Here is a 12,063-nt window from a genome sequence, read left to right on the forward strand (position 1 = left end):
GTAAAAGACTACATTAAATTGCAGAATGAAAACTAATTCTTGTTTTCAGCAGGCAATAGTATCATTTATAAGCAAAATCACGTTCAGTCAATGGGCAGAAGACCGTCAGTGTGTTTGGATGCACCGTCGATGTCCGTGTCTAGTTTTACCCGTGCTGTTCCTTGACAAAAAGACGGTTTTTAGAACTTGCGAGGAATTCAAGTCAGGTTTTCATAGCAAAAGACTATCCATCTGAAGGTCTATTGCATTATTATGCTCTTTCTACTTAAGCTATAGAGAATTGTGTGAAGGAGGACTATTAGCTACATAACACAAGGAATCGCATCTGCTTCGCAGTGTAGGCTAAACATTTAGGCTAGCAGTAGCCATTAATCAGCTAAGTTAACTTCTTCAGGCGAAAACAATAATGATATCTGCAAATGGAATAAACCAAAATAAATAAGCACAACAAATCACGATAGTTGTACGGTGCCAAACAATGCCAGCACTTATAAAAACTTCAAGCAAGCTCATTCTATATCTTGTACCAATGAAATTCAGAATTTATTTCCAAAGAAATAGTTACAAATAAAAAAATAGAGTCCTAGACACTGATCTCAAATCCTATCAGCTGGAAACTTCACAGGGAGCATCAAAATTTAACTGCATCCTCTTAGATATCACATCTGACAGACACATGACCAAATTCAAAGTATGTATATGATTCAACTGTTACTTATTACATGCACCAACACCTCGTGAAATTTTCAAAATAGTCTATTGAATTAAGCTATTGGTCAGGCATCAATCAACCAATACTATACTAATAAAGCAAAAATCTGGTTGCATGTTTATGTCACTTGGCACATTCTAAGAGCTCTAAAATTTAATAACTAATTATCTTTATTTGCACCATTTCATGTTAATCCACTGTCCTCCACATCTTGGGAATTTCTATTCTTTGTCTTTTTTCAAATTTCCCTATAAATCATTGATTTTATTCTCACTTTTCAGGAAGTCATACTTTTCGTCTTCTTTCCTTCCCCAAAATTCTATTATACATGCAAGAATATTAATTGAAACCCCATGCATCGCACGGGTAACAACTAGTACAGTGATATAGAGGGAAACTAATGCAGAACAAATTTCAGAGAAATGTAATATATTAGAACGTGGATCAAAATAACTTAGATTAAACCCAGAAATATACACTAATCCCTTCACAATTAACTCAATCTATAGCAATCTGGGTCAACTTGGACGAAAAATTACAATGCTCTCATTTCAGTGTGACGAGCTGGCTGACATAATATCATAAAGGAACCCTTTTTTTCCCAATGTGTATCTGCTTGAGCGAAAACCCTCACAGCAAAATACCAAGTATTCATTAAACATTTAAGAAAAATTGGGAGAAAGAAAAGCCCGAATCGTAGAGAAGCGTAAGAGAACAAAAACCCTAACCAAGATTGAGAGTCTGAGAAGATCAAAGGGGAGAGAAGGGAGAGAGAATTGGACCTCGAAAATCGCCAACGCTGGGCGTCGTCTGCCGAGAGTGAGAGACCGAGACGGGGGCGTCTTTGGGAGGAACACGAAGCGGAGGACAACTGGTCCGGTCCCTGACTCGTTTTGACTACGCGTGGGGCCGAGCACTCGTCTGGGGTAGCGCAGTCCAAGGTGAAGGGTTTTTTACATATTCGTCCCTCGCCTCTTCCATAATTTGATACTAATCGCTGACATCCTTGAAATTGCTTATATTATATGTCCCTCAGACCATGAAGGCACTTGAAATTTGGTCCTCCTAGTAAACTGAGATTGGATTTGTGGCGAATACTCTCTCGATTCTAACCTTTATTCTTACCTTTTGTGAAGTTTAGCATCTCATTTCTTTTAATGGGTTTACAAGCAAAATTCGCAAACTAAAATCACAAACCTACATCTTTCGTTTTCTACTATATAATGGTTAAAAATCATTTTAATCCGTTTATCATCTTATCTAGGAGAATTTTTTTAAAAAGTTCATTTTAAAAACATAATTAGCAAAAATGATCTTTTTGCTAAATAATTAAAAAACCAATAGATCTTTTTAAAAGGTCGATTTTGCTAATTATTTAGCAAAAGATCATTTTTGCTAATTATTTTTAAAAAGTGTCTTTTTAAAAAAACTCTCCTCTTATCTAATGTTTTTTTCTCTCAAGAATAACCAATAGGTTTATTTAAAAATTGACAATGTTCAACTAATAATTAACCTAGAGATGATTTACAAATTTAACTGAAAAACTAATAGAGAAGCCAAATTGTTGGCACGATGCAAGTTGTGGGATCCATGAAGTGCAAAATTGACTAGTTAATGTTACATTTTACTCCTTAGACTTACATTATAAACCATTTAATCACTCAGTCAATATCTGAAGTAGGACTAAATCATGAGGTATCACAGTATTTTGAACATTCCCTCATTTTGCTCTCAAAATCTCAAGCTCAAATTCATATTCACGTTTTGAGTAAGCTCAAATTCATAGGCATAATAACCCTTATGCCTAATTATAATTTTCAAACGTGATAAATATGAACTGAAACGTGCTAATACTGTAGGGCACACTTAACCATCTAGGTGATGGATATATTGACTTGATATTTGCTTAACAAAGTTCAAATGAAGAACCAAAATGCAACCGGCTTGCTTAACATGCATCGAATCAATCGAAAATCATTAAGGTCATAACAATCATCACTGTAATATCCCCAAATAAACAGGAAAAAAGAACATCTCTCTGTTCCTCATCGCCTCACCATGTCAGTGATTTTTCACCACCTCACAATAGCATAAAAGAGGAGGAAAGGGGGGGAAATTAGAGGGAAAAAAAAGTAGAAGAGGAAGAAGATAGTGGAAATGAAAAGGGAGGGAAAAAGAAGGGATCTCACCCTAAATCAAATTCAATCAAAGGTATAATTCTCCTCTTTTGTTTTCCTTGATTTCTTAAGAAATAGATTGGGTATAAATTTGGAACTGAGATCAGTTACTGAGAGATGGAAGAATAAAAAGAAAAAAGAAGAACACTAACATAGTCGTCGGCGAGGGTTTCATCGCTGACCCCTCATCGACGGGGAGTCCTCACCCTTGAGAGGCCACTCCAATGATGGAGCATGAGGCGGCCTGCGCCCGAGTAGTTGCAGAAAAAAAGAACGGAAGAAAAATAAAAGAGGGGAAACAGAGGAAGAAGGAGATAAAGGAGAGAGAGGCAAAAGGGGAATTAAATTAAAAGAACCAAATTTCTTTGGGAACCCTGAAAGTTTATTAGTTTGTATCTAGACCAAAAAGATAAAAAGAAATATAAATATTCATGTAAACCCCGTTGTTTAGTAAATTGCAACCAGACCCAGAAAACTCAAACTTAGTTAGGAATTAAGCTTGAGTAATTATTGGCAAACTCCCAGAAACTATCTCATGTTGTTAATATGTCCAGAACTATTACAATGGTATTGTAGGAATTATGGTAAATTGCTAAAATTAATAAAGATCCTATGTGTACCCTACTTATGGATATTAATTGTTAATTAATTATACTTGAATTTGATTAGATCTAAATTTTGAAATGATTATCTTATAATATGTAATTGTCCTAAATTAATATTAGTTTTATATATTTATATTATAAGATCGGGTTGATCTCAGGATGAGTAATATTTTGAGGAAGCAGTACTTATTAGTGGTGAGTTCATATCTACTTATTAGTGGTGAGTTCATATCTTACTAGTATTTGTTTTATAACATAAAATTCCAAGTGTATTATAATGGATTGATCTTTTGTTTGAAAAATAATTATTCTATTTTTCTTATGTATAGAAAATGATATACGATTTGATCGATTCTGTCGCGGCCTAACTCATAATATAATTTTGACTTCTTATGAGATATTAAAAATAAATTTGATTTTATATAAATGTGATAAGTGATCTTGATTCTCACGCGATCTCAAATGACTGTGAATATCGATTTATTTGAAAGTTGTCAAAGAAAGAAGTGACTTAATTGTGTTTCAATGGGTTAACGAGTTCAATAGATTTTTCGTGATTTGATATTTGGAATAAAAGTGAATAAAGTGAATTTGTTGAATCATTATAAATGATATGATGAGTTTACTCATGTTCACTTAATTTGGAAGTGTTTGAATTTTCACAAGTGAATAAATTTGTACCAGTATTACTTTGTAACAAGCAATGTGCTTTCGAGATCAAGTAATGTGACAACTAATGAGTTTTGAAATTTACCAATTTGATAGGTGACGTTGTTTGAAATCAAATAATTTGACAAGAGATGTTTTTCCAAAATCAAGCCATTGGACAAGCGATTCTTGATGTTTTCAAAATCCTCAGAAAGTCCACTATGGAGTGATATCTTTGTGTCTGCCATATGGTTAGAATGCACCTTTATATGGCCTGTTGTGGGCATTTGTGATGTGGCTTTTTTTGGGCGTTTGTGATTGGCTGGCAGTCTATGGCAAAGTTAGGTGCATTCTGTTTCAAGGAACTATGTGTTATGCAAGCATTTTGGCATTCTCATGCTATTGGGTTATAATTCGTAGCCTTAGTTTAACTTATAAGTGTTGACCCTATAGTTTTGATGATGATTTGACAAACAATTTATTACTAATAAGTTTTCTAGTGTTTGTGGTTTATGTTCTCTTTTCAGGTATTTCAACACAGCGTTAAAGATTCAAGTTCATCTACGTGGATGTACCTAGGTACTTGTTTAGTTTACTTACATATATTGTATGATGATATCTAAGCTCAATATATATACACTTAACACGATTTTTGACGTTTTCTATCATATAGATGATTTTTCATTAAACGTTGTTAAAATATCTTTATCTCTTGTTTACAGCTCTCTCATACTTTATTATATACATATAATATATGCACAATATATATATGAATATTTACAAGTCCTATATCAACTTTCACTTTCATAAAAATACAGGTTTTCTAAGCATTTTTCAAAAACAGGTAGTTTTCACAAACGAAATTTGTTTTTCCAAAATTTCCTTTTCAAACATGTTCATTTCATCATTTATAAACTTTCCCCAAAGCATTCTTTCGGAACAACCATGGTCATCCCGAACAAAGTAAGAGGTGCTAAAGAAGTGATTTACGGTAAAGGAAAAAGCTCTCCGTTACCAGATCATTTCCTAAGTGAAGACGAAGATGATGACAAACCTGGTCGACATCTATCCAAGTATAGTCCAGAAGCGCGCAAGCTCATGGAAAAGCAGGGGTACGATTTCACACTCGGAGAAGGTTTATACTTCGATCGAGGTCCTCGTAATCCAGCCAAAGCAGTATATGTACCAAAAGGTAAACCTGAGGATTATTATAAATATGGGCGAGGCTTAGGTTATGTTTCATCAGATGACGAATGTGGTTGGCAAATTATCGATCAAATTGCTAACAAAGCCAAGAAGGGATACTCTCCTGATGCTTCAGAGTGGGACTCCGATACAAGTCTGGGAGAAGTTTTCAAAGCCCTAATGGCAAATATGGCTAAAGCTGATCCATCCACCATGGAAGACGACGATCAAATGCCAACATGGGAAGACCCGTGGGTTCACCATCTGAATATGCAATATGGCGATAGGTTCGAGCAAAGAGAACCACCCACTGAAGATAAAATAGTCCAGATTAACATGGGTGATGAGGCCAACCCAAAGCCTATATTCATCAGCGACAGTCTTCCCCCAGATGAGAAGGAGGAATTGATTGCTCTCATCAGGGAATATATCGACGTCTTCGCATGGAATTATGAAGACATGCCAGGGCTCGACCCCAATGTCGCAATGCACCGCCTCGATATCAAGCCGGATGCCAAACCTGTCAAGCAACAGCAAAGACGGTTTCGTCCGCAGATTATGGAAGCCATTGAGGCAGAGGTTAAGAAGTTGATCGAATCAGGATTTATCCGAGAGGAACAACATCCAGACTGGTTAGCCAACATCGTTCCCGTCATGAAGAAGAATGGCAAAATCAGGATTTGCATCGACTTCAGGAACCTGAATGAAGCATGTCCGAAAGACGATTTCCCTCTCCCGATCACGGATGTCATTATCGACAATACATGTGGATTTGAGAGGATGTCTTTTATGGATGGTTTCTCGGGGTATAACCAAATCAAGATGCACCCAGATGATGAGAAGCATACAGCGTTCAGAACGCCCCTCGGTGTCTTTTGCTACACCGTAATGCCTTTTGGTCTGAAGAATGCCGGCGCCACATACCAGCGAGCAATGACCAAGATTTTCCAAGAACATCTCAGGAAAACAGTCGAATGCTACGTTGATGATTTGGTTGTGAAAAGCCGCAACAAGGAAGATCACATCAAGGATTTGAAGACGATGTTCGATCTCATGAGGAGTCATCAATTGAAGATGAACCCCACTAAATCATTCCTTGGAATGTCCAGCGGAAAATTTCTTGGGTTCGTCGTCACCACTAAGGGTATACATATCGATCCTGATAAGGTGAAGGCGATACATGAATTGCAGCCCCCGAGGAATCTGAGAGAACTCAGAGGATTGCAAGGGCGTTTAGCTTATATCCGGCGTTTCATCTCAAATCTTTCTGGGAAGTGCCAACCGTTCTCTAAGCTGAACAAGAAAGGAGTATCATTTATCTGGGATGATGCCTGCCAAAAAGCGTTCGAAGATATCAAAACATATCTGGCGAACCCTCCTGTTCTCGTTGCACCGAAATCTGGTAAACCGTTCTTGATTTATCTCAAGGCGATGAACCACTCGATAAGTGCCTTACTAGCGCAAGACGATGATAACGGTCACGAACAGGCAGTTTATTACCTCAGTCGGACCTTGGTAGGCGCTGAGTCTCGATATCCGATGATTGAGAAAGAATGTCTCGCGTTGGTGTTTGCAGTGCAAAAGATGCGGCATTACTTAGTGGGACAAACGATCTACGTTATCTCCAATGTTAATCCAGTACGGGTGTTTATGATGCAACCGGCCTCTATGAATTGGCGGCTAGCGAAGTGGGCCCTTCTATTGTCCCAATACGATTTGCACTTCAAGCAGCAGAAGTTGATAAAAGGACAGGCGATTTGTGATCTTTTGGCGGCAAATCCGACCACAGATACGGCAGAAGTATATGATGACTTGCCGGATGAAACCCACGAGGTTAACACCACATCACACCAACAAGTATGGCAATTATACTTCGATGGTGCCTCAAGGGCAGTTAATAAAGTAATAACCCCGGGATGTCCTACAGTTTCCTCTGGAGTTGGAGTCGTCTTAATCTCCCCTGGAAAGCACGTGATGCCTCGGGCTTATTCGTTGACTAGTCCGTGCTCCAATAATGTTGCCGAATACAACGCGCTTCTCATTGGACTCAGTTTCGCCAAAGAGCTGGGGGTCGAATATCTCGAAGCTTTTGGAGATTCGCAATTGATAGTCAACCAAGTTCGCGGTGAGTATGAAGTCAGGAATCAAGACTTGATCCCGTACCACCAGGAAGCCATCAAAATGGCGGAATCTTTCGAAGAATTCTTTATTGAATACATCCCTCGTCTCCAGAACGCTTATGCGGATGCACTGGCAGCACTAGCGGTTTCACTTGCGCAGCCTCCCGAAACTGAGCTGTTAGTCACAGTACTGACGCATCAACTCTGCGTACCCATATACAGTATGGAGATTGAAGAAGAAGAGGATAGAAACGTGAACGCCAAGGAGGTGAATTCAACTCAAATTGGGTCTGAGTCCCGAGATTGGCGTTTTCCCATCATTGACTACGTCCAGTATGGTATTCTGCCAGAAGAGTTTTTTTGTTTTGAGTAATTTTTTTTTTTTGGCTTTGAATGAAAAATTATATTCCTAATGTTAAAAATAAATTATTTGTATGTTTTTATAATTAAAAACACTTATATATACCTTATAAAACCTTCAATATTTTATAAAACATATTTCTAAAAGGTCTATATTGTAAAAACTCTCAAAACATATTTCCAAAATCACCTTTGCTGCACATTCTCTTTCGGTCGACCGACCCGGTCGACCGACGGTTATCTGTAAGCATTCCGGTCGACCGCGTCGGTCGACCAAAATTGAATTCCTACAGAAGAGTTTTTGGGTTTCGGTTTTTTATTGGATTTCGGTTTTTAGACCCGAACTGATCATCACCGCTAATCCTTTCGTGAATCAATCCCAACCGTTCCCTCTTCATCTCCTTGACCCGACCCTTTTTCCTTCACCTCATTTCGTCTTTTTTCCCAAATTGGAGAAATCTCCTCACGGTCGCCTGGTTTCATCAACCGGAATTTTCATCCTTCATCATTTTCCGACAGTTTTGCGAGGTAATGATCTCCTTCTCATCCGTTTAACCCTTTCTCATTGTTCTAGTATTAACTCTTCCTTATCTAGGGTTTTTGTTCTAGGGTTTTTGTTAATTTGCTCTATGTTGGTTTTTGTTTACAGGAGATTGAAAATTTTTCTCTAATCTTTTCCAAACCCTAACTCATTATGCCTCCCAAGCCCTCTAAAAAGAGGTCTAAACCCGAATCTAGTTCCTCCTCTGTAAAAGCCTCACATTATGAGGATTATCTGCTGTTTAAACCTCTTGTTAGAAAATATAGGGAATTGTGTAAACTGAAGATTCTCCCAACTAGGTATATCAAGTATCCTGAACTAGTCATATACAACACTCAGTCTATTCTTCAAAATGTTGGGTTAGACAAATTGCTTTATGAAAGTCATAAAGTTCCTTATTATCCATTTCTTGTTTATCTGTTTTATGCGAACCTGTCCACAACATCTTCTGCTGATGGTAGTTTAACCATTACATCATCAGTGAAAAATGTTGAAATTACCTTCTCTGCCAACGAACTTGCGGGGATTCTTAATATCCCAACAAGTGACGTTCATCTCATGTCTGTTGATGTTGGTAATCCAGATGTTAACCCACTCATGTTTAAGCCCGGATGCTCATATCCTATGAACAACAATTCACTTAATCCTATTGCTAGACTCATTGCCCGAATTGTTGCTCAAAATTTGATTCCTAAGACTGGAAGTTTTGATCACTTCGCCTCTGACAAGATTAATGCTGTTTATGCCATCTTTGCTAAAATCAAAGTTGATTGGGCTACTATCTTTATCAATAACATGGCATCAAAACATACCAAGTTTCTACCGTTTGGTTCCTTTTTCACTCTCATCTTTCAACATTTCAATGTTGACCTCACTAATGAACCTAAGGTTGAATCCACAAGAGATTTCTTTGATAAAGTTTCCCTTTCCAGAATGCAAATATCTCTTGACTCCACACCATCTTCTCACTCCCGTTCTAGAGCCTCGACCTCTTCCACTCCTTCCACTTCTGAGATTTGTGACCGTCTTGATCGCCTTGAGACTCGTGTCACCTCTATTCAGAAGGATGTTAGGACTATTCTTTCATACCAGCGTCAGTCTCTCGGGATCCCTTCTAATTCTGAGTCTGATTCTGGTGAGGATTCTGCTGATGGATCAGATGGTGATGGTGATGGTGGTGGTGATGGTGACGGTGGTGGTGATGATGGTGGAGATGGTGATGGTGATGATGTTGGAGGAGGTGATGACTGATTGAGTTTCTTCATGTGATGCTTTTATGCTTTCTTCTGGGTTGTAAAACTTGATAACTCTTTTTTTTTTTTTTTTTTTGAGTGAAACAACTATGTATGGTTTTTGTGTGATGTTTTATGTATGACTTGCTATCTCGTGAACAAACCTATATTTATGCAAAAATATGTTGCTTCTAATGCCTATATGATGCTCTTTGTGGCTTATTATGTTCAGGTTATTTCTTTTATGAATCAATGCCTATATAAAATAACTTTCATGTTTTGGTGTGTAGCAAATAGTTGCTTATCATAAGTTTCCTATATGATGTTTAAGTTTTGTATTTTTATAACCATGTTTTGTTACTTGCATTTTTTTTTTTGCATAAGTTTGATGGATAGTTGTTGGTTTAGCTCATGTATATATGCTCTATTGATGTCATTCAGTCTATTTGACAGGGGGAGCCTTTTCTTTATCTTTCTTATCTATGCTTATAAGCAGGGAGAGCATTGCTCCTATCTTTCATTTTTCCCTCTTTTTGATGTTGTCAAAGGGGGAGAAAATACCAATTAATTCTGTTATATATGGTCATGTATGTTTTATATAGATGGTCATTTATTCTTGTTTTGGCTTATATGTGGATTATCAGTGTATACTTCATATTCATGTATAAATTGTTTGCCATCATCAAAAAGGGGGAGATTGTTGACCCTATAGTTTTGATGATGATTTGACAAACAATTTATTACTAATAAGTTTTCTAGTATTTGTGGTTTATATTCTCTTTTCAGGTATTTCAACACAGCGTTAAAGATTCAAGTTCATCTACGTGGATGTACCTAGGTACTTGATCAGTTTTCTTACATATATAGTATGATTATATCTAAGCTCAATATATATACACTTAACACGATTTTTGACGTTTTATATCATATAGATGATTTTTCTTAAAACATTGTTAAAATATCTTTATCTCTTGTTTACAGCTCTCTCATACTTTATTATATACATATAATATATGCACAATATATATATGAATATTTACAAGTCCAATATCAAACTTTCACTTTCATAAAAATACAGGTTTTCTAAGCATTTTTCAAAAACAGGTAGTTTTCACAAACGAAATTTGTTTTTCCAAAAATTCCTTTTCAAACATGTTCATTTCATCATTTATAAACTTTCCCCAAAGTTTCACTATTTTTGGATATGATTTGATATTTTTAACAAATTTCCAAAAAACTGCCCAAAACCTGTTTTCTGCCCATGTCAGATTTCGGTCGACCGATACGGTCGACCGACGGTAGTCTGGTTTCTGAGAAAATTTTCAAGAGTTTTCCGGTCGACCGGAATTTCCGTCGGCCGACCGAAATTTGCGTCGGTCGACCGCCAGCTTCAAAACATGTTTTCTCAGGGTTTTTGAACTAATCGGTCGACCGTACCGGTCGACCGACGACTTGTACACCGAGAGAAGTGTGAGGAGAGAGAGACGGGGTCAAATCCAATAGGAGTGGCGTCGATTGACGAACCTAGGGAGAGGTTGTAATCGAGCACTTGAGGAGGAGGACACGGGCTAGATTCCTACACTTAGTGTGTAAAGTGTGATTGTTGAGTGATTGTGTAGTGTGAGAGTTTTCGGTGAACTTGTAAACCGAGTGTGTAGAAGTTCCGGCTTCCAAACCGGATTGTGATAGTGGATATCTCCTCGAGGTGAGGAGCGGGGACGTAGGTCGTGGGGACCGAACCTCGTAAACATATCGTGTGTTTGTGTTTTGCTTGTCTCATATTTTATTTGTGCATATTCTTATTGTTCTTATTGTTCATATCTATCTCTTGCAAGAACGTATTGATCAACATAATTTTAATTGCTATTAATTGGGATTAGATTAGCATAAGACCCTAATCACCCCCCTTCTAGGGTCTAACAATAAGGTGATTCTTGCATTTTATATAGGTTTTATCGAGATTTGAGATTCTAATATTTGACTGTGATTCTGAGAAAATAATAATATTTTGTTTTTGCCAAGTTTAATAGTTCCTTTTCTTTCTCAATAATTACTTGCTTTTAAAGAGATTTTGATTTTGGAATACGTACGATATATTCAGTTTGCACTTTCTTTCTTGAATATAACAATAGTATATTATTGTGGACCATATCTTGCCATTTTTTTAGAATATCTTGCGCTAAACTTATAATTCACTATTTCTGGGAATTGTTATTATTATTTTGTTAGATGTCTTGGAACTCTATTGGGAAATGTTCTCACTGAGATTTAGCTCACCCCGTCACTTTTGAATTCTTTTCAATTCCGAGATAGCAATGTAATAATCCGAAATTTGGTTGTAGGCATTGTAAATAAGTGTTTATATGAAAACCACAACCCCAGTGATGACATGTTTAGCAAAAAGTGTGTTTTGCGTTGTAAAATATTTATAACGGTAAGGTTGTGGAATGTAAACAACGATTATATATATATATATATATATA

The sequence above is a fragment of the Asparagus officinalis genome, chromosome 7, assembly GCF_001876935.1.
Source record: "Asparagus officinalis chromosome 7, Aspof.V1, whole genome shotgun sequence".
Classification (NCBI taxonomy): domain Eukaryota; kingdom Viridiplantae; phylum Streptophyta; class Magnoliopsida; order Asparagales; family Asparagaceae; genus Asparagus; species Asparagus officinalis.